A 20,744-nucleotide genomic window follows, 5' to 3' on the forward strand; every position below is an offset into this window, starting at 1 on the left:
GAAGAAGAGGAGCAAGTGGCAAAGATAGTTATGACAAATTACCCAATTTCATCACCCAACGAGACGGTTAAATAGAGTGAGCTGGGCCCTCAGGGAGTGAAGAAGACGGACGGAGCCGTCCCAGGGAGGATTCGACAGCTGAAGACGGGCCCTCGGTGGGTTCCGGGAGTCAAAGAGAAGACGAAGAGGAGCAAGTGCCAATGGTACTTACGACGAATGAAGAACACGACACCTGAAATCCAAGGGATCTCTGGTAATGAAGTCTATCTTTGTCACAAGGCAGAACCCACACCCAAGTCAACATTGAACAAAATGAGGAACATGCATGGGAGGAACAGGAGCATCAGAACCTAACTACAGATTGTCTCTGAGAACACCAAGGCATCGCAACTCCCCAGGAGTAGCTGGAGTTAAAGACAATTGAGAACCTAGCTGATCTACTTTTTGCAGTGTCATTGGATTCACCATTAAGGGCAAAGCCAGAAAAAGATATCAAATTGCCTGACCAGCTCTGGGAGGACTGCTAGCAAGGCAGAATCTCCAGGAATTATGCATCTTTGACTGAAGATGGAGCCATCACCAATGTAACACTGAACAAAAGAAAATACCAGTGATGATGAGGAGGAAAAGACCCATCCAGGACCAAACAGGTGATCATGAGCTTCATAACTGACGCTGCTTGTTGGTGGGGAAACACGGACAAGGACGTTGAAGACAGCAAGTTGTGTCATCCAAGAGAGGATTCGGCAGCTGAAGACGGGCCCGCGGTGGGTGCCGGAGGTTGGACCTTACTGCGGTGGGTGATGGACAGAAGATGAAGAAGACCAAGAAGGAAAGATACTTACGACAAATTTCCTCACCCAAGCAAGACGGTTAAAGAGAGTGAGCTGGGCCCTCAGGGAGTGAGGAAGATGGATGGAGCCGCCCAAGAGAGGACTCGGCAGCTGAAGACGGGCCCTCGGTGGGTGCCGGAGGTCGAAGAGAAGATGAATAGGAGCAAGTGCCAATGATAGTTACAACAAATGCAGGACGCGACACCTGAAAACCAAGGGATCTCTGGTAATGAAGCCTATCTTTGTCACAGGACAGAACCCACACCCAAGTCAACACTGGACAAAATGAGGAAGGAACATACAGGGGAGGAACAGAACCCTACCATGGATTGTCACTGGGAAAACCAAGGCATCACAACTGACCAGAAGTCGCTGGAGCTAACGTCGATGGGGAACCAAGATGGTCTCTTTTTAGTGTCATTGGATTCACCATCAGGGCAAAGCCAGAAGAAAAATTACAAATAGCCTGACCAGCTATGGGGGGGGGGGAGGGGGGGACTCTGCTAGCAAGGCAGAATCTCCAGGAATGATGCATCTTATTGATTGAAGATGGAGCCATCACCAATTCAACACCGAACTAAAGAAAGCACCAATGATGACGAGGAGGAAAAGACCCATCCAGGACCAAACAGGAAATCATGAACATCACAACTGACTCTGCTTGATGGTGGGAAACACAAGCAAGGATGTTGAAGACAGCAAGGTGTGCTGTCCAAGAGAAGATTCGGCAGCTGAAGACAGGACCACGGTGGGTACCGGAGAGAAGATGAAGAAAAGGAGCAAGGAGCAAAGATAGTTACGACAAATGACCCACTTTCGTCACCCAAGCGAGACCATCAGGACAAAGGCAAATGAGATGTCAAATAGCCTGACCAGCTATGGAATGACTCTGCTAGCAGGGCAGAATCTCCAGGAATTATGCATCTTTTTGACTGGATGGAGCCATCACCAATTCAACACTGAAGAAAAGAAAGCACCAGTGATGATGAGGAGGAAAAGACCCAGCCAGGCCCAAGCAGGAGTTCATGAGCATAAAACTGACGCTGCTTGTTGTTGGGAAACACAAGTGAGGATGTTAAATTGAGCAAGGTGTGCCGTCCAAGAGAAGATTCGGCATCTTAAGACGGGCCCGCGATGGGTTCCGGAGATTGGACGAAGACGGGCCCTCGGTGGATGCCAGAGGTCGGACAGAAGTTGAAGAGGAGCAAGTGCCAATAGTAGTTACGACAAATGCAGAACACTACATCTGAAAGCCAAGGTATCACTGGTAATGAAGCCAATCCTTGTCACAGGACAGAACCCATACCCAATTCAACACAGGACAAAATGAGGAAGGAACATACAGGGGAGGAACAGCAGCATCAGAACCCTACCATGGATTGTCACTGGGAAAGCCAAGGCATCACAACTGACCAGAAGTAGCTGGAGCTAATGGCGATTGAAAATCAAGCTGGACTCCTTTGCAGTGTCATTGGATTCACCATAAGGGCAAAGCAAGAAGAAAGATGTCAAACAGCCTGACCAGCTCGGAGAGGATTCTGCTGGCAAGATAGAATCTCTGGGAATGACGCATCTTTTTACCAATGAACGGAGCCCTCACCAATTCAACCAGTCAAAAGAAAGCAAATGCTAAGCAATAACAAATAAAGAAAATTTTATATTGGCATATATTGGAGTTGATATACATTAAAGCAATCGAATTGATATCTTGTCTCATGTTATTATTAGTTATGGGAAAGAAAGTAGACCAACAATCTTTGTGGAGCAGCCATTGTGATGCAGTCTGTTGTGGTTTATAAGGTGCGTGTTGCTGGTGCAATGTGGTTCAAGAACCTGATGGTTGACGGGGAGATACTGCTCTTGAACTTTGAAAGACCAGTATCTGACATATTATTTGCTGACATAGCCTTCGCGTGAAGTTCAGACCAGCATTTTATCTTCAGGTTGGGTAGAAAGTTTGTGGTATTTAGCCACAATGCAAGTGTGATGTGAACATAACATGTTGTATTGATTAATCCATATAATGATAGGGGATGGATGCAATATCTCTCCAATAGCTATATCTCTCCAATTGATTGTTTGGGTTCTGCAATGTGGTTTGAGCTTGACAAAAAGTTGTTTTAAACCTGGAGGGGATAGTTCTCTGGTTCCTGTATTATCTTTCTGATGATAGCAGCCGAAGGGCCTGTTTTTGCGCTGTATCTCTAAACTAAACTAATTCACTGATTCTCTTGTGCCCTTGCCTCTGTCTCTGTCTCCGATTTCACCAACGGATACGGAGGACCTCCACTCCCAGTAACCTTCCTCCTCAACCCTCCTTCTATGCTGTCTTGGGCAAGCACAAGTCACCAGTCGTCTATGTAAGTGTTAACATTTACATTCAAAGAGAGAATTTCAATTAAAATAACGTTTAATTTAAATGCCTTTACTGTTGATTTTGTTTTTAAACTTTTTTCTTTATTAAAGATTGATGGACCCATGCTCTCAGATCTTGGCTATCATGGACTTTCTGTGGACCAATGAGCTTAACCTGGGAAATCTGCACACTGACAGTTACCGTCTTGCCCGAGGAGATCCAGAGCATCTGCAATGTTCCATCGCTCATTCCAACAAAGCCTCTGGTAAGAACAACCAAAAAGAGTCATTTATTCCTCACTGACAGTCTTTAAAAAATCACCAGAGAAAATGTATTCCCCAAGTCTGCCATTTACATTTTTTTTGTCTGGATGTCCTATTTCTTTATTTGTAGTGCTTCGTAACTAAATTAGTCTCATTACTTGCATTTGGTTCATATCCTCTAAATCTTTTCTATCCATGTACGTGTCCAAGTATCTTTGAAATATTGTTATTGTCCCTCAAATACTTTCCCTGGCAGCTCGTTCTTTATATCATCCACTCTCTTAAGTGGAAAAACTTGTCCCTCAGTTCCCTATTACTTTTTTCCCCTCTCACCTATAACCTATAGTTTAAAAAATATGTGGACAGGTACATGCATTGGAAAGGTTTAGAGGGATATGGGCTAACTGCAAGCAAATTGGACTAGTTTAGATGGGGCATCTTGGTCATTTTTAAGCTTATCAAGAGATTTTTTTATGTTATGCTGACAATGTTTGTTTAGGGTCAGAGATCAAATATGACAGGTCACATGGAAACATTTTTCATCTCAATTTTATCTTACAAACCCTGTGAATTTTAAAAACCTAGAATGTTCATATCTTTAGCAGGCATACATTATAGTTCTGTAGGTAGAAAATAGCAATTAATAAGATTAATCTTACAATAATGTTTTAATGTATTACTTTACGTGATGCCATCTGGTCATGTGTGTGATGTGTTTGGTTCACTTTCCAAAGAATAGCCAATAAACTATTCTATCTTTTACAGCTGGGTTCGATCCAGAGTATGAGGCACTGCCCTAACCATTAGAGATGGATGCCATGTTGAAAATAACCAAGTATTCAGAAAGGAATGGATGGATCCTGCTTGTTACTGCTCCCTCCAGCAAGATGGCGGTGATACACTTCATCCTCCAGATCACCACAACAGCAGTCTGCAGTACCATCGGGCAGCTCATTATGATGATGGTAGCTGGAATCACCAGGACAATGATCCAGACTTCCAATTTGTACATTGACATAATTGAAACCGCCTTATTGGGTTAAAGCACATAATGGATATAGATGAAGGAAATAATATGAGCCACTGAATTTCATCATCGCCAAAAAAGCATACCATCGTTTCTACTTCCTCAGAAGACAAAGATATTTGACATTAATTTAAAGACTTTTACCAACTTCTACAGTTGAACTGTAGAAAACGTACCTCTGGGTTGTATCACAGCTTGGTTTGGGAACAGCTTTGCCTAAGACCACAAGAAATTGCAGAGTTGTGGATCACTCCAGCACACACCGGACTTCCCACTGTGAGAAAAGGGTTAAAAGGGATGGTTGCTTTGTACTAGAACTTTGAAAAATATAACTTAAAAAGAAATGAGCTGTCCGCAGAAGCCAGACTGCTGGTAGAATAAAGTAACAATGTACATGAAGAGGGTAATTCTAGATAAAGAAAGTAACAGATAAAAACTCCAGCAGAAGCCTTTTGACGTCAGGAGATGTTCCGAGACGTTCCTGGACATTCTCGTGGGAATGTGGGCTTTATGTTATGATTGGACGAAGCTTGATGGGTAGACATGAGGTAGTGACCATAGTGAAGAAAGGTATAAAAGATAGATACAATCTCCATTTTTGTGTGCCTCTAGGGGACATCAGAGGAGAGGCACCTATTCTGCAGAATATGAAATTAATAAAAACACTTCTTTGCCTGAATTTGTCTCAAGAGCATTTGTGATTTTTGAATCTCACACCACCATTGACTACATCTACACTTCACTCCCTTGGGAAAGCAGCCAACATAATCAAAGACCTTTTCCACCCTTGTAATTTCCACTTTTCCCTGCTTCCACCACAAAGAGGATATAAAAACTTGAAAGGGCGTACCTTCAGACTCGGGTGCAGCTTCTTCCCGTTATTTGAATTCTGAACGGTCCTTCCTGAAGCTACGATACATTTCCTAATTTCCAACCAACATCATTGTGGCCATTGGACTTTTTCCTCAGATTATGCTACAATGTTGAAAAACTATGCTGCACTATGCATGTTTCTCCTCTCTATCTATTGTGCTTGTGCATGGTTTGATTGTATGTACGGTATCACCTGATTTAATTGCATAGCGTGCAAACAAAAGCTTTTCACTGTATCTCAGTGTACACAACAATAAAGCAATTTAAACTTGTTTTTGTGTGCCACTGTAGATGACTTTGCATTGCCATATTATATTCCTTCTGTTATGTTCTGGCCCACACATTCAGCTTGTTTCTATCCCTTTAAAACCTATTTACATCCTTCTCACTGCTCAAACATTTCCCAAGTTTTGTATCATCAGTAAAATTGGAAATGTGATATTTGGCTGCCTCATCCAACTAGTTGAAGACTGAATAATCAGGGTTCCTGTGTTACCCACCTATCTATTCCCAATCCCTGGTTTCTGCCTGTCAGCCAATTCTCAGTAGCCAGCAGTATACTGCACTAATCACATACCTTCTGAAGTTCTAAATGTACCACTGCCATTGTCCATTTTCCAACCATTTCCTCAAATATCTTCAAAAAAATTAACACCATGCAGTTTTCTGGATTAAACTCCATTGACTATTGCTCGGACCATTTGCCCAACTGATTTAGATCTTGCTGTAATTTTTGATAACAATTTTAACTGTCTGATACCACACACATTATTGTCATCTGCAAACTCCCAGTCCCAAAAGACCACTCCATTACAACTTGCCTTCTTAATTAGTCAATTTTGATCACTTTAGCAAAACTACGGCTGCCTTGAAATTCCTTGGGAAAGCTGACATTTGTACTGTTTCATTCCATAACTTGGAATACAATTCAATTTGCGATTTACTTTCTAGTTCATCAGACACCATCTCCACCTCCCAAAATATTTAAGGAAATTGGGCCATTGTTTTGTGATAAATGGGGAATGCTATTAGCATCATCGAAACTGCACATTATTAGTCTGAGGTTGTGACTGTCATGAGGAATAGGAGTAGAATGAGGCTGTTCGGCCCATCAATTCTACTCCGCCATTAAATCATGGCTGATCTATCTCCCTCCTAACCCCATTCTGCCTTCTCCCCATAACCTCTGACACCTGTACTAATCAAGTATCTATCTGTGCCTTAAAAATATCCACACACGGCCTCCACAGCTTTCTGGGACAAAGAATTCCACAGATTCACCACCCTCTGAAAGAAATTTCTCCTCATCTTCCTAAAAGAAAGTCCTTTAATTCTGAGTCTAGTCCGAGACGCCCGCACTAGTGGAAACATCCTCTCCACACCCACTCTATCCAAGCCTTTCATTATTCTGTATGTATCAATGAGGTCTCCCTTCATTCTTCTAAACTCCAGCAAGTACAGGCCCAGTGCCGACAAACGATCATCATAGGTGCCTCATTACTGTGAAGAGTAAGCCACGATTGAATGGCGCAGTAGACTTGATTAAACACACTGAACAAGGTTTTGACAAAATGGTGTATTAGAGGAGTGAAAAAAAGATTTTTACCATTATAGACAATAGGTGCAGGGGTAGGCCATTCGGCCCTTCGAGCCAGCACCGCCATTCAATGTGATCGTGGTCATACCAAAAAAAAAGCAACAAGATACACAACTACGTAAAAACTTGACATCAACATCCACCACAGTGGCTCATCCACATTCCTCACTGTGATGGAAGGCAATAAAGTCTTATTTCCTCCTGTGGTCGGGGGCGTCTTAAGCATCTGCAGCCGAGCTCCCACGTCGGAAGCTCCCGCATCGGGGCGATCTAACTCCTACGGCTTGGAGTTCCCAAAGTCGGTCATTAACCAGGGACTGTGAGCTCCGTGATGTTAAAGTCCTCAGTTTCCGCAGGTTGGAGCACCAAAGGCCGACCCCTGGCAAAGGGATCATCCGCTCCAAGATGTTAAAGCCCACAAGCTCCACGGTTTTCCCAGCAAGAGGCCGCCAACTCCATGATGATAGGCCGCAGAAAAAGTCGCATCTCTGTCGAGGGAAGAGATAAGTAAAGTTTCCCCCTCCTTCCCCCCACATAATACAAAACTAAAGATAAACTAAAACATATTTTACAACAAACTAAAAACACAAAGGAAAAAGACGAACGAAGGCAGACCGTTGGTGAGTGCAGCCATCGTGCTGAAGAAACAAGGAAACTGCAGATGTTTCGGGTCAGGACCTTTTGTTAGACAGTGAAACATTGCTGCTGCTCAATGTAAATTTGGAACATAACCAGAGGTGCCAGTGTGTGTGTGTCTGTCTGTCTGTCTGTGTCCATGTGTGTGAGTCTGTGTGTGGAGGGGAATTGGAAAAAAACACAAAAGTGGAACCAAGAAAAGATGTACATTCATTTTTAGTTTAGTTTAGAGATACAGCATGGAAACAGGCCCTTCGGCCCACCGGGTCTGTGCCGACCAGCGATCCCTGCACATTAACACTAGGGCCAACTTTTACATTTACCAAGCCAATTTACTTACAAACTTGTACGTCTTTGGAGTGTGGGAGGAAACCGAAGATCTCAGAGAAAACCCACGCAGGTCACGGGGAGAACGTACAAACTACATACAGCACCTGTAGTTGGGATCAAACCCGGGTCTCCGGCGCAGGAATGGCAGGCAAAGAGAGACCAATAAGTAATTACGAGGCAGAAAGAAGGCTGACTAAATAGTTGAGAGTAGCTCCAGAAGTATTGGTCTTACAAGTCAGTCCTTTGAAATCATATTTTTCCAGATGGTAGAATGGTGGATTAAAAAAATTCCAGCTATACCTTATTCAGGGCTGCATTCTATTCTCCAACGTTGGTCCAGCTGTTCTCTTTCCTACACTCTGCTCCTCTTCAGAGGTCCCCTGCCTATGAGCAACTTTAGAGCAGAGATGTAAGAGGATGTGTGCTGCCTGGGCATGCTTTTACTGACAGCTTATCCTTCCATGCATTTTACTTATTTCAGAAGAAACCATTTGCATCAGGCACAACCGTTACAACCATCATGTGTAGGAAGGAACAGCAGATGCTGATTTAAACTGAAGGTAGACACAAAAAGCTGGAGTAACTCAGTGGGTCAGACGTCATCACTGGAGAAAAGGAATTACTAGCGTTTCTAACGTTTCAGATCGAGACCCTACTTCAGACAGCCATCAGTTAGAGCAATGAGCACAGACTTTATTGTGTAGGAAAGAACTGCAGATGTTGGTTTAAATTGAAGGTAGACACAAAATGCTGGAGTAACTCAGCGGGGCAGGCAGCATCTCTATGGAGATGAGATGGGGTTTTGGGTCGAGACCCTTCCTCAGACTGTATTTCCTGCTATCAGTTAATCAAAAATCAAAATATGTATATATGTGCTTGTGTGTTTGTGAAGGTTTGGCTTTTTTTCCGCTTTTGGCTATTTTTCCCCTTTTGGCTTTTTTTTCCCTGTTTTGGCTCAGCTTTTTCCCCCTTTTTTTGGCTTTTTTCCCCCCTTTTGGCATATTTTCCCTTCTGGCTTTTTTCTCCCTTTGCTTTTTTTTTGGCTTTTTTCCCCTTTTTTGGCTTTTTTTCCCCTTTTGGCTTTTTATTTCCCTTTTTTCCCCTGTTTTCTTTTTTTTTTTTGTCTTTTTTCCCCATTAGCCTTTTTTCCATTTTGCCTTTTTTATGGGCTTTTTTGGCTTTTTTCCCCTTTTGCTTTTTTTGGCTTTTGTATAACACTGAACTAGTGACAATATATGATCAATTATTAGCATGTACATCGTGGGCTGAAGGGCTTGTTTCTATACTGTTACTTTCAATCAATTGTAGAAGATTTATTAGTGTGGCATTGGTTCAGCCGGTGATTCCTGGTATCTTGTCTGCCAAAGGTACTTTGGGAAAAAATATCTGTGGTACAATATATATTTTGAACATCATTTAAATCATCCGGGCTCTCGCTGACAGAACAGTTACCTCCTAGATACTATCGATCGCAAACAATTTTTTTTTTCTGTCAATCAACAACAGAATTATACCAATTAACAGACAGCAAAGAATAGTATATTATACTGGCTCTATTATTGAAATATTTTCAAATTATTCTTTCAAATTCACTCAATAGAGCCACACTGATTCCCAAATAGTGGCACAGGGAATACTGATGAAGCTGACAATTACATACTGCCTCCTCATCTTAGGTTGAAGTGACCAACTTTAGATTTTGCCCAAAGTGCTGGATTAGCCACCATGCATACACTGTCTATGGAATTCATTGCCACAGACAGCTATGGATGCCAAGTCATTGGCTGTTTTTAAAGTGGTGATTGATAGGTTCTTGGTTAGCAAGGATGCCAAAGGTGACAGGGAGAATGCAGGAGAATAGGGTTGAGAGGGGAAAAATAGACCCGCCATGATTAAATAGGTTAACTGATGATGAGCATTTATCGGCACTGGGCCTGTACTCGCTGGAGTTTAGAAGAATGAGTGGGACCTTATTGAAACTTACAGAATAGTGAAAGGCTTGGACAGAGTGGATGTGGAGAGGATGTTTTTACGAGTGGGAGAGTCTAGGACTAGAGGTCATAGCCTCAGAATTAAAGGGCGTTCTTTTAGGAAGGAGATGAGGAGAAATTTCTTTAGTCAGAGAGTGGTGAATTCTTTGCCACAGAAGGCTGTGGAGGTCAAGTCAGTGGATATTTTTAAGGCAGAGATAGATAGATTCCTGATTAGTACAGGTGTCAGAGGTTGTGGGGAAGGCAGAAGAATGGGGTTAGGAGGGAGAGATAGATCAGCCATGATTGAATGGCGGAGTAGACTTTATTGGCTGAATGGCCTAATTCTACTCCTATCTGATTACATTATGACCTTATGAATGGTGGAGCAGACTCTATAGGCCAAATGGCCTAATTCTGCTCCTAATGATCTTGTGAAGCAGCAGGCAAGCTTGCAATTTAAGTATTGTACCACCATCAATCCAGCATTCCTTTCTTGTCAGATCACCAGAGGAACAAGCTGAGTAAGGGCACGACTGCCCATTTGTGATTAAAGAACATACTTGTGTTCGGATAGATTTGACAGATATTCCCATGACAAACCCTGCCTTAATTATGTATATAGATAGGAGTGCATCAATTGGATCTCTAGGTGAAAGACTTTCAAGATACGTAATTATAGATCAGGATGGCAATTATGTGGTGACGGCGGCCTCTGAAACATCATTCATTCATCATTCTCTACCAAACAAGCGGAACTGTTCAATTCATAAGAGCATGCATTTAAGGGAAGGACTTGGGATTCAACTTTTATACTGACCAGATATGCCTTTGGAATGATATGTGACTTTGGTCAGTTGTGGAAAAACAGGGGATTCTTGACTTCAGCAGGAACACAGACTTCTCACCAGCAATTGATATCAGACCTGTTACTGCCCCTTATGTTGCCAAAATAAATTACCCAGAAGCTAAGGAAATGTCCCAAGGGTGCGGGGTGGTGGTACCTAAAATGATGAGGCTGGTTAAAAGCATAGAGAAAGACAAGTCTACCTCAGAAAAATCAATGCCAACCATCCAAGATGTCAGTTTTATAAATATATTTTAGTTATTGTAGATGTCTTTATTAAATGGATTGCTTATCTTACCATGTTTTACTGCCTATCTTATTACATTTACATTATGTTCACTCCCTTACACATAATGGAAAGGGGGAATGGTAGAAAATTGTAAAGCCACATGGTGGCATCTGCGGCTGACAAAATACATTTTACAAATTGTTTCCCAATGCCAGGATTGCCAGAGACACAACCCTGGAAAACCTGTGCGGGTAGAACTAGGCCATACGCCTATACCACATCGGCCTTTTCTGTACATCCAAATTAATTTTGTTGACCTACCTAGAGTCAATCATTACAAACACTGTTTGGTTATGGTTGACCTTTTCAGCTGATGGATTGAAGCCATTCCTGCTACTAATGCAACAGCACAGTCCACGTTGCTGTTTTGCTCTGTGAAATTATGCCTCGATTTGGACTTCCTACTGTTATCAGCTCAGATAACGGACCACATTTCTCAGCTAAAGTTAATGGTGAAATGTGCAAGCAGTTGAATATTTGGCAACAGTTGTATTGTGTACACCATCCACAGGCTGCTGGGATTGTGGAACGAGCTAATGGAACTTTAAAAAGCAAGCTTGCTAAATTAACTGAAGAGACAAAACTGAATTGGGTACAGGTTTTGCCTATGGCCCTATTCGCTATGCGCATCACACCACATTCTTCTACTCAGTTGACCCCTGCTGAAATAGTGTACGGGAGGCCCCTCAGAACTACCTGGGGGGCTGAAGAAGTTGCAGAAACCACCTTTGATCTCCATGCCCTGGATGAACAGTTGTTGACATACATGCAATTACTAATGGATTCTTTGTCAGTTTTACATTCACAGGGTACGAGAGATGCAGCGGTCCTTGGACGAACCACCTAAAGAGGGACTGCTACAAGCTGGCGATTACCTGCTGATATGCAACTGGGATCGGAAGAGACTGGGCAATCGCTGGAGTGGTCCATACCTTGTTCTTCTCACTACTCCTACAGCGGCTAAGGTAGAAGGACACCCTCGGTGGGTGCATCACTCTGACTGCAATAAGCCAGGCTGTGAATAGAGGCCTTTGGCCATGATCCCGTTCTGGACAATATTCATTATCATTGGATCCTTAATTACAACTATTGAACCATGGGGTAAAAAATGTGTGTCTTAAGGCAGGCCATGTATATACACATTGTTTTACCCCTGTGGACCAGTACTGCTGGGTTTGTGCAGTGATGCCACACCATGGGAAAAGGGGGATCCCCATGGTACATGCCCCTTTGAATACCACTGAGAAATATGCCAACTATGTTTTTCCTCCTCCACTAATAGAAACAAATGTCAAAGTAACAGGGATAGTTCCCCAAGGTACAATGACTTTCAGGGTTGGTACATCCCTCCTTTTAAGTCAGATTGGAAAATCCATGTGACAGATGGGGCCCAACTCCCACGACTAAAGGTACTGGAGGTCTCCCAGAGGCCAGTCAATGCCACCTGTCATTGTTTTCACCAAGGTACAGGGGTTTTCCTGGGAAATAGCTCATGCCTTATTATGAACACAAGTGCCACCTCCGGCCCACCCCGACCTGTCAACGACACATATTTTATATGTGGGTCATGGGCCTATCAATGGTTACCAGGGATGCCACCTACTGATGAGAATTGGACAAGACAGGTATATGGCCCCATTATTGGGCAGGGTGCTATTATTAGGCTTATGTTGTCCCTGCAATGCGCCATTTTAACCGAATAACTGACCATCCCACACTTGTAGACCTTGCATCTGGATCTCGGCTAAAGCGGCACCTATCACCAGTTGGGAATATTGGCATGACTATGCTCCCCTGGTATGGAACAAATCGGAATGCATTTATGGTTGACTGCCTTACTGGGCGATTGGAGGAATTGGCTAATAAAACAGCAGTTGTCCTGACGGAGATGCAGGCCCAGATTGGGGCACTGTCCACCGAAACAGTTGCTATGAGGATAGTGGTGGTACAGAATCGAATGGCTTCATTCTGGCCGAGAAGGGAGGCACCTGTGCTATCATTGGGCAAGACTGCTGTACATATATTCCTGATGATTCCTCCAATATTACTGATCTGGCAGCCCATATCAAGAAGGAGATAGCTGAGATCCAGGGTGTGGGGGAAAATCTGATTGGCGATCATAACCTAAGAATGTGGAGTTGGTTTGATGAATGGGGCTATATTTGGGGTCTGGTGTGGCACTATGGAATTATTATTTTAGTAGTTATAGTCATTGCCTTGCTACTTTATTGCATAGCATTTGCAAATGCTTTGCTCCCAGCTGCATCGTTTGATATATATTGATTAGTTCTAATCAAAAGGAGGGAATGTAAGAGCTAACGTGGTCCCCACCATCTTATTTAGCTATTTTAGTCATGTTAGCTGCAACCTCCATTTTGTGAATAGAATGCTGGTTAATTTTAAAGATTGCCTATTCTGCAAGTCTGCAGAAGCTTGTGGACATGACCTTCACTAACTAAAGGGAACAGAGATAACGGCCGTTCCCTAGCATCTTGTTTCTTTGCCATATCAGTGTTCTGCCTGGAGGTTGCAATGAATATAATAGTGCTTTCTTGCCTATGCAGATGGGCTATGTATCTCTATACTCCCATATCTCTTTAATGTTAGTTTGAAGGTTTTCATTGTATGTAACTGTTCACTTATGCCTACTAACCATGTGACTAATGTTGTTTTATCAGTATATAGATACTTGTAATTTCTCTGTATAGTCAGTAGAGGTGTAGCAGCTTGCGAGTGTGCATCTGAGTGCACACTACTGGCTGTGTCCTATTTTCACCCGGGTGAGAGTAAAAGTTTGTTCAACGAGACCTTTGACTCTTTGAATTATTATTCCACTCATCAAGTCTCACCAACTTTAACACCATCCTCTGCATAGAGTGATTTTCCGTGTGGATTTTACATTGCGATTAAAGACAGAATAGTTCAAGTTTCCTTTCTCTGGGTTTGGGAAGTACCTCAGGAGTTTCCCTCTTTGACAAAGTTCACCTCCAGACGATGTGCAAATTGAAAGTGGAAGAGGTCAATAAAAGGGAATTCAGTGCACCACTCTTCAGTTAAACACCAACAGAGAGGAAGGACAGAGTCGTGGATAAACAGAGGATTCCTCAGCAGAGGACGAATCAACAGTGAATTAAAAATGAGCAGCACATCTACCATGGCAATTCTGATCCTGCTTCTGTGTGCCTTTGCTGCACATGGTAGGTTGTGATTTGTTTTATGTCTCATTGCTCTGGGATATGGCAAGTAATTTTGAAACTGGGTTCATCTTGGTTATTTGACTCCAAGTTCATGCGCCTATTTGGACGTAAAGTTATTTGGAAAATATATTTTTTTATATGTTCGGTGTGTTTTTATCAGAGGTACTTTTCACCATAAAATGATAGAATGGGTGAAATAATGATATAATGTTTGAGGTTTACAGGAAATGTCTGTCCCTTTCTACTTTATATTGTAAGCGTTTGGAATTCAATGCTCCACATTTGCAAAGGGTAACAATAATGTACATCTAAAAGAAAGAAAAATATTTCTGTAAATCTTCAAATTAATTTAAGCAAATAATTTTTGACTAAAATTTGTGCATAGTTATTCTCATTGAAATATAATGGCAGCCGGCTGATTTAAACTTCATAGCGTGAATACAATCACAGCCAAAAATGGTGAGGAAATCGTAAATGATATATGCAACAATCTCCCATTTTTCAAAGTGGTTGTTATTTCAATGGAGTAACTCATTGAATAATGTCTTAGAGAAATGCAGGATAAAAAACAAAGAATCAAAAGCTCGAAATAGGATATTCAGCTCCTCAAGTCTTCTCTGCCGTTCAGTTGCACAAAAATCTCTTCCATCGCCTTCTAGAAACAATCATAACTTGCTTATTAATCTTCTGTCCCTCTCTCTGGGACTGGTATTTAATCCCCCTGCCTTGCTTCTACTTAATCTTCTGTCCCACTCTCTGGGACTGGTATTTAACCCCCCTGCCGGAGGTTGCCTTCTACTTAATCTTCTGTCCCACTCTCTGGGACTGGTATTTTCCTTCAGTTCCACGACTGGAACCAGTCTTCTTCTGGCTAAACCTCACCGAGATCTTAGCCTGGTTGTCCTGCTTCAACTTGAGGCCACGAGTACGTGGCGACCACTCACGAGCATGAGGAAGAGTTACGATGACCTCCTACAACCTCGTGGCAATCAAGCTGTGACTATGAGTCAAGGGCAAACTCGGCAGAGGTCGCCAATTAGGTCGTGAAAGTGGGACAGGGGCTTTAATGGAGAAGATCAACTGATCAACTTGATTTAATTTTTCAGACATTACATAATGTATTGATGAGGGCAGTGCAGGTTGACAAGGATTATGAAAAGATCTCCAATGGGAAATCAGGCCCAAAAACTCACATGACCAGCATCACCATGCTGAAACAGACTCTACCGCGGGAAATGATTGCCCAGTGGACAGAGCAAATCATACAAGGGTTTTCTCAAAGCCTCCTTGACAGTGTGATGGGGAGAGTTCAAGGCATGCATTTCATGTAAGAATGAAGGACAAGGCAGGTAGGAGAAAAGGGCTGTCCCACTTGGGCGACCTAATTGGCGAGTTTAGAAGAGTTTGAAAAAATGACATGTAGAAGACCTCCTTCGACTATGTGAAAGACCAGCTTCGACTTGCTGCGACTAGCTATGACTAACTTCGGGAAAATTGGACACCGAATAGCGGAGAATGAAGATGACCACCTTCGATCTCCTTCAACCTCCCTCCGACTATGATGAAGACTATCTACAACTACGTTCGACTACCTTCGACTACTCTCCATTACCTTCGACTACCCTCGATTACCTACGACTAACATGCCGACCTACTACGACTAAACCTACAAGTAAAAAAAGTAGCGATTTTTTCCATGGCAACTTTTCTTGCAGGTGGGCATTTTTTAACATTGAAAAAAACGCTGCGACCTAGCTGAGGCCTCGAGTACTCGGAGACCACTCTAGAGCATGAAGGAGAGTTACGAAGACCTCCTACGACCTCGTGTCGACCATGCTGCGAGTATGAGTCGAGGGCAAACTCGCCAGAACTTGTGGATTAGGTCACCTAAATGGGACAGCCCCTTAAGGAATCCTAGATGTTGAGTGAAATTGAGATTTTGGTCAGGAAACAAAGAGGGGCATGGGTGGGTGTAGGCAGCTGGGATCAAGTGTGGCCCTGGAGGAATGTAGAGGATTGAGGAGTGTACTTAAGAACAAAATCAGGGCAAAAGGGGCTATGAGATGGCTCTGGCAGATAAGATCAAGAAGAATCCAAAGAGATTTTTATGTATTTTAAGGGAAAAAGAGTAATCAGAGAGAGAATAAATTCCTTCAGAAACCAAAGTGGTCAACTATGTGTGGAGCCTCAGAAGATGGGCAAGCGAATGTCCAAATTCTGCATCATTATGTTTTAATATCAGACAGTTTCAGCAGTGCACTGATTACTAATATCTAAGAAGTGAATTGAGTATAATTCCATTGAATACAGCCATAATATCCATTCACAGGTATTCCGACCTTAGAAATCCAAGGACGTTGTCAGTGCATTAAACCGACCAGGAAATTTATTCACCCAAAGTTCATGAAGAGTGTGAAATATATTCCCAGAGGTTTGCACTGTGAGAGACAGGAGATAATGTGAGTTCACATTAAAGTTGAATCAACGGAATAACCCCTCCCCCCAATTTTGTATTAATGTGTGTTCTTTATTTAAATTATTTTTTAATGAAATCGGGCTGAAGCAAACCCTAACAGCTTTCTTTCTAATTTTTGCTGAAGCCTCTGCCTTTGAGAGAAAGGCATTCAACTTCTGTGGATTAGATTCTAAAATGTATCTTCTTTTCACAGTCAAGCTGAAAAGTGGGAAAAAACTCTGTGTGAATCCCCGTGCCAAATGGTTGAAGGTCATCTTTAAGGCTGAAAGAGGTTGGTATTCCAATTTATAATATAGATTTTTCAGGATTTGAATGACACTGGTAGGGCTTACATTTAATTACCATCCCTAATTGTCTTTGGGATAATGGCAATGAATCTTCCTCTTGAACTGTTGCGGTTCTCAGATGAAGGTGTTCCCACCTTTGCTGTGATAGGAAGTTGCAGGATTAGGATTCAACAACAATGATTGATTGAGGAAATATTCCAAAATGAGATGTAATTGGACTTGGAGAGGAAGCTGCAGATGATGGTGTTCCCATGTGTCAATAAGGTGTATAAGGTGCTGCTCCTCCAATTTCCGGTGGTGCTCACTCTGGCCATGGAGGAGGCCCAGGACAGAAAGGTCGGATTCGGAATGGGAGGGGAAGTTGAAGTGCTGAGCCACTGGGAGATCAGGTTGGTTAATGCGGACCGAGCGGATGAGTTTGGCGAAACGATCGCCAAGCCTACGCTTGGTCTCACCAATGTAGATCAGCTGACATCTAGAGCAGCGGATGCAATAAACAAGGAGATGCAGGTGAACCTCTGTCGCACCTGGGCCCTTGAATGGAGTGGAAGAGTGCGGTAAAGTGACAAGTGTAGCATCTCTTGCGGTTGCAAGGGAAAGTGCCCGGGGAGGGGGAGGTGTGGGAGGGAAGGGAAGAATTGACCAGGGATTACAGAGGGAGCAGTCTTTGCGGAAAGCAGACGGGAGATGGGAAGATGTGGCGAGTGGTGGGGTCACGTTGGAGGTGACGAAAATGATGGAGGACTATTTGTTGTATGTGACGGCTGGTGGGGTGAAGGTGAGGACTAGGGGGACTCTGCCCTTGTTACGAGCGGGGGGGGATGGGGAAGAGAGTGCAGAGTTACGGGGTATTGAAGAGACCCTGGTGAGAACCTCATCTATAGTAGGGGAGGGCAACCCCCGTTCCTAAAAGAAGAATGAGGACATTTCCGATGCCCTGGTGTGGAACACCTCATCCTGGGAGCAGATGTGGCGTTATGCGTCTTATAACGTGCATAATCTTTGGGACAGATGGGAGAGACTCTCCTGCTTACTCAATGTGTTTCATCAGCAGTGATGATATTTCTCAGCTTATATAAAGTTCCGTTTTATTGAGGCTTGTAATGTATTTACTGAAAATGTCATGAGGTACATTATAAATGAGAACACTGAAAAATGATTTTATTTTTCAGGCTTTAGACACAAAACTAAGAAATTAATCGAGTGAAGGATTGAACTCAATTCGACCTGGATTACCTCAACTATCTATCACAAATGATGCAACTGAATGCTTCGCTTTATAACTTCTGAGAGCTTGTTCTACAATTTCCTACTTTGTTTCTAATATTTCCACTTGTCAAAGTTGCTATTTACATAAACTTCTTGCAAATGGCTGCAATATCTTCCAGAGTATATTTTATGTGGATGTTATCAAAATATTACAATGTTATTTAATTTGCTTGTTATGTCAGTGTCAATGAGAGGGATCCCACAAAATTGATAAATAAATAAATAACCGGCATGAATTTTGAAAATTATTTTTATTTCTCTGCATTTTTAGTTTAAAGAAAAATAATTGTGTTTGTGATATTTTTGAATCTGGTTTGTTTGAGTTCTTATGTTAAATTGCTTGATATTAAAGTTAATGAGTTTCATGGTTGACATTGTCAGTATGGACTCGATTGACTGAGCGACCTATTTCCATGTTGTACCCCCAAACTGAAAATGAAACTTGTAGCTATTTGGCATAATAAACATTCCAAGATACTTAATAGGAGTACAGACAGACAAACATGACACTATCATATAAAGAGATTATGATCAAAGTTTTGGTGAATAAGAAAGTAATGCCTTGAGGAGATAAAAGCAGAGAAATAGAACGTTTTATGGTATGAATTTCAGAACTTACAGATTTGGTAATATAGGGACCCACTCAAAACATCACCTATCAATTCCCTTCACAGAGTAGCACAGTGATGCGGTTGTCAGAGACCCAGTTTCCATCCTAACTACAGTTGCTGTCTTAATGGAGTTTGTACTTTCTCCCTGTGACCATGTGGATTTTCTCCGGGTAATCGGGATTCCTCCTACACTCCAGAAATATACAGGTTTATTAGGTTAATTGGCTTCGGTAAAGTTGAAAATTGTCCCCAGTGAGTAGGATACCTTCTTTCAGTAGAAATTGCAATTACTGTCGTACATAGCATTGTAAGGAGAGATGATAAAGCACACGCTCCAAAATCCTATACTTCCAGCAGGGAAGTCCGCAGAGATGTATGGTGGGTTCGTCACCGTTACAGCCTGTCCTCCATATGACATTGCCCAGGCTTGCATCCGACAAGCTAGGATGCATCACCCTTGGCCAGTCATGATCGAGGGGGGCCTAATACCATGTGCTTTAAAGTTGATAAATAACCTTAAAGTTTTGCTGAGAATAAATTGTCCATGATAAATAGTTTACTTGCGTTGGAGCACCATTGGCCGTTGTGGGTCTTGGAGAAGATGTGATGATGTGTGAGGATTGTGGTGTTTTGCTCTATTGCTCATGGGGATCAGTGAACGTGTGTGCAAACTTTTCATTCCTGAGATAATAGTTCAAATAGCATTTGTGGCAGCAATGATTTATGTCGTGTTATAATCACGGTTGATTATAAATGTCTATATTTCCATCCTGTTCAAATTTGCCTTCGACTGCACATTTGGACATCACTTCCATTAGAGGATCATTTGTTACCTCTTCAGTTTCATAAATTGAGGAACTTTTTGTTTGGTGTTTTTGCTATTAAATAACAGAAAAGTTACCTCTGTGTTTTAGATAGTTAACTGGGTTTAAACTCTAACTCTCTAAGCTTTACCAGAGTTTCTTAATTTATAATGTTGTTGTTTTACAGAATAAGACATAGATTTTAGCATCCAATAATCAGCAAGCCTGTTGAGTACTTGTTAATTGCACTAAGCAGTCCCTTGAATAATTCCAGCTGGGTTTTGACAAAGTAATTCTCGTCAGGAAAGCAAAATATATTGAGGATAAAAGTTGGTAGTGGTAGAGGATGAATGCATTTTATGGGTTCAATGGGCACACCTCTCTCTGCAGTAGGTATGAAATACAGTTTCACAAAAGATCAATGATGTGTTCATTGCTGTGAGGAACAAAGAAGGATTTTAGGAAAATTATCAGACCTGAAATTATCCATGATGACCTCCAGGCTCAATCAGGCATATAAACTGCAATTTATTTTGGAATTTCTGGATTCTGGATACTAATCATAAGTTACCCCATGCAATATTGTCACAATAAACAGGGGCAACCATTATCTGTTATATCAAAAGAAGAAACTGAAAAAAACATTAGCCAAATATGAGAAATCTCTCACGGTTCTGTAACAATTTATAGTTTGACATTTTAAGCATTGCTTCAAAGCAGTGTGGCTTTATTATTTTGTTAACATTTTGCTCTGGTCTATATTTTTCTCCACATTTGAATGAAGAAACAATCTAGCTACTATAAACCCCCAGAGCAGTTGACATATTTGGCACCTAAACATCTTTGTCACAACTTCTCAAGCTGTACAGCTGTAATTTTCCAGATGTGCAAGGATATAAAAGTTGGGGATGAAGGCACGTTGGATCAAGGCACACAGGTTGGGGAAGAAACTTCTGGTACCTGTGGTGTGCATAAAGACTTGATACAAATAGAGAGATCGGTTTGAACAGGTGATATCCAATTGAGTGATTCATGACGATGGAAAGTGTATTTAAGATCAGTGTTACGTCATTAAACTGT

General features: G+C 42.1%; 2 long non-coding RNA genes across 3 annotated transcripts; both read left to right on the plus strand.

Moving 5' to 3' along the window:
• The first annotated feature begins 1,418 nt into the window (after positions 1 to 1,418).
• LOC129702165 (uncharacterized) lies at positions 1,419 to 6,637 on the plus strand. The gene is made up of 3 exons (XR_008724339.1): positions 1,419 to 3,193; positions 3,300 to 3,454; positions 4,218 to 6,637. It is a non-coding gene; the product is annotated as an uncharacterized LOC129702165 (long non-coding RNA).
• Positions 6,638 to 13,356: 6,719 nt separating this feature from the next.
• LOC129701933 (uncharacterized) lies at positions 13,357 to 18,409 on the plus strand. Of its 2 annotated transcripts, none has more exons than XR_008724294.1 (3): positions 13,357 to 14,218; positions 16,548 to 16,965; positions 18,154 to 18,409. It is a non-coding gene; the product is annotated as an uncharacterized LOC129701933 (long non-coding RNA). The 2 variants fall into 2 exon arrangements; XR_008724293.1 differs by having other exon boundaries at positions 16,888 to 16,965.
• The last annotated feature ends 2,335 nt before the right edge of the window (positions 18,410 to 20,744 follow it).

Source organism: Leucoraja erinacea, chromosome 12, assembly GCF_028641065.1.
Source record: "Leucoraja erinacea ecotype New England chromosome 12, Leri_hhj_1, whole genome shotgun sequence".
Classification (NCBI taxonomy): domain Eukaryota; kingdom Metazoa; phylum Chordata; class Chondrichthyes; order Rajiformes; family Rajidae; genus Leucoraja; species Leucoraja erinaceus.